At 39.6% G+C, this 3,315-nt stretch overlaps 1 long non-coding RNA gene across 2 annotated transcripts; it reads left to right on the plus strand.

The window, feature by feature from the left end:
* Window positions 1-572: 572 nt before the first annotated feature.
* Window positions 573-2,543, plus strand: LOC310688328. 2 transcript variants are annotated; one of them, XR_014516849.1, is made up of 3 exons: window positions 765-972; window positions 1,202-2,186; window positions 2,481-2,543. It is a non-coding gene; the product is annotated as an uncharacterized lncRNA (long non-coding RNA). The 2 variants fall into 2 exon arrangements; XR_014516848.1 differs by lacking the exon at window positions 2,481-2,543 and having other exon boundaries at window positions 573-972; window positions 1,202-1,751.
* Window positions 2,544-3,315: the final 772 nt, after the last annotated feature.

Below are 3,315 nucleotides of genomic sequence, written 5' to 3' on the forward strand. Positions count from 1 at the left end.
TTGTTTTATTTGCAATGTTTCTAAGAATGTTAATTTGTGTGATTGATCTTGTAAAACCAAATAAAACTATCTTAAAAAAACAAAAAAGCTTTGCTCCTGGTTCAGGGTCCCCATTCTTGCCAAACTCGATCCTTAACAGATTGATCTGGATTCTTGCACATGCCATGATGCAGTGATACCAATTTGCTAAAAGAATAAAAATGCTGCCTTCATTCTTCTAAGTGCTATGTGTCGGTGTCTCACCCTAGCCCCTCCCCAACCTTCTGTTGCCAAGGAATTAATTTCAATTTTCTACTGTAAACCTCTTTTGTAAATAATTTATCCTTGTAGTTTCTTGGAGGCCCTACCAATTCGCTGACCTCTTGTGCCTTGTAGTTCTGGATGTAATTAGTTTTGACAAGCTTTCAGACTAGAGATTAAATAGAGCATGCACGCTAGGAAACTGGGTAGTAGCATTTCTTAGGAAATAGTTCCAGACTTAAGATCTCAATTTCAATTATTAACTGTGTGAAATCTCTCTGTGTCTCCCTCCCTCCCTCTCCCCTCCCCCGTCTCTCAGAGAAACAGTACAACCACATTTATGGTAGACATAAACTATAAATATAGACCCATCTTACAAGTGGCTCGGCAGCTGTCATTCATAAACCAGAGTATTTCAACAACAAGCTGATTTAGACCCACTGAAATAAAGAAAAGTTCACCAGCTCCTTTAATTAACAAGCACAGTACTCCAATTGATTTGAAGACTAGACTCTTATGATCAAAGCGCAGATCCTTTGTGATGTAGAGAAGATTGGGATGTTAACATCATAAGAATGTATTAAGTCATTTCCGCATCATCTTAACCACACTATGACATCACTAGCTGTTTCCAGGTGTAAGTACAGGACTGGGGTTGGGAGAGACTGGTAGCTTCCTGTATATATGAAATACAGGATACAATTTAAAATGGCTGTTTGTGAATTCATAAATGTAAGTAATTGGAACAAAGCTCAAAACTCTCTTTTTTGTTTAATTCTTCTACAGGCTACACACAAGTCCAAAAGGGATAGAACTTTGTGACTATTTTTGACAGTGTCGAGTGGCCCCTCATCTTTGGGCATTTTGGAGCAGATAGGGACATAGCAACATAGCTGTACAAGCTGAATCTGCTACGTCTTCAATATAATTTCCTAATTATGACTTTTTTATTCCTTCGTAGAAAGATCCACATATCCTCTATGAAGCAGCGGGTAGAAGAAACAATGGCAGTGGCAGCTTTTTAAAAAGAGAGAGAACATTCACAAACGTGAAGACTTTGTGTGGGAAAATATGTCTTTCCAAATTCAAAAGAATGAGTATTTGGAACATTGATCGTTCTGCCTCTCTATAGCTTTTCAAATAGTCCCACAGATTTCAAATGCGTTTAATGAATCAGGAATAGAGCTAAATGAAAGAGCCTTTTTTGATTGAGAGATTAAAGAGAAATTGCAATTCGTTTTACAAAACAGTGAGAACATCAAGGAGTATTCACAACAACTGCCAGTGCCTCTTGGGATCAAATAATTTGGAAGCATGAAGTGCCCAAAGAACAAGAGAGGAAGCAATTTGCAGGAAGGAGTTTGCTACTTTGCAAGAAATTTATTAGAATACCAGTTCTCAAGGGGAAAGACTTCTAAGAATTCAGGGCAATTAGACTGTGTTTTCAAAAAATGTTTTGGACAGGGAATATAATAAAATAATCCAGTATTTGCCACTCATCACACGGTCAACACTGGCATTAAGTAAAGTTATTACAACTGTAAGATATTCAAGAAAGAAGGATAGTCATCAACATGCGTTTAATATTCCTCTTCTGATTTGTGTAGTTAGCATTGTCTAATCCTCACTGTGTAACACTGAAATTGCCATTTATGTGGTTTTTTTTAAAGGTACTTGATTCTGTACTTGAGATTCAGTGGTTGAGAAGCTTCACGGTTTCATGAAAATCCTTTGACACCATGAAAAAATGTGGTACTGTACATTCCACTGGTGGAGATAAAATGGAGTGGAGTCGTGGATAGGCTATGCGTGGAACATAGCAGGATCATGTTTATTGTGTATCTATATTCCTCCAGACCCCACAGCCCCCCCCCCCCGTTGATGGTGGAACTTGACGTCAACTGCAGAACTGGGAGAAGAAATGTGGATCCCATTGGCTGCTGGTGGTGTGTGATTGAAAAATGAAAATGAACACTAGAGAGTTGTTGTTGTTGTTGGTGGTGGTGGTGGTGGTGTGCGTGTGTGTGTGTGTGTGTGTGTGTGTGTGTGTGTGTGTGTGAGAGAGAGAGAGAGAGAGAGAGAGAGAGAGAGAGAGAGAATACAAAACAGGATAGTATTGGATTGCCTTTGGCATTCAGGTTTAAATCCTGATACCATTCTTTTTTAATTATTTATTGAATTTTGAAAAGTTTTCAAGATTTTTACAGTAAGAGAATCCCCCTTCCTTCACTTCCCATAAGACCTTCCTTCACTTCCCATAAGATGTCAAGGAGATAAAGAACTTCACAACTTTTAGAAGACATCTGAAGACAATCCTGTATCAAGAAGTTTTTAATGTTTGATGTTATACAGTGGTGCCCCACAAGACGAATGCCTCGCAAGACGAAAAACCCGCTAGACGAAAGGGTTTTCTGTTTTTTAGCTGCTTCGCAAGACGATTTTCCCTATGGGCTTGCTTTGCAAGACGAAAACGTCTTGCGAGTGTTCCGATTTTTTTTCCGCTCCCCCCCTTTTTCTAAGCCGCTAAGCCGCTAATAGCCTTTTAGCCGCTAATCCGCTAAGCCTTTAATAGCCGCTAAGCCTTTAATAGCCGCTAAACCGCTAATAGCGCTAATCCGCTAAGCCGCTAATAGGGTTGCTTCACAAGACGAAAAAACCACTAGACAAAGAGACTCGCGGAACGGATTAATTTTGTCTTGCGAGGCACCACTGTATTATGTTTTATTATGTGTTGGAAGCTGCCTAGAGTGGCTGGGGCAACCCAGCCAGATGGGCGGGGTATAAATAATAAAATTATTGTTGTTGTTACTGTTAGACTTGGTGGCACAGGAATCTAGCCAAAAGTTCCCCTTTTTTTGCTTATACCACTATTTACTTTCTTCTGCCTGGTCACTGATGTGTGTTAAAATATGCATATCCAACGTTGCATACTAAACAACTAACACAGAATCATAGAATTGTAGAGTTAGAAGGAACCACAAGGGACATCGAATCCAACCCCCTGCAGTGCAAGAATTGTTTGCCCAACATGGGGTTCAAACCCATGACCCTAAGATTAACAATCTCACGCATACC

Source organism: Podarcis liolepis, assembly GCF_965112155.1.
Source record: "Podarcis liolepis genome assembly, chromosome: 11".
Taxonomy (NCBI): Eukaryota; Metazoa; Chordata; class Lepidosauria; order Squamata; family Lacertidae; genus Podarcis; species Podarcis liolepis.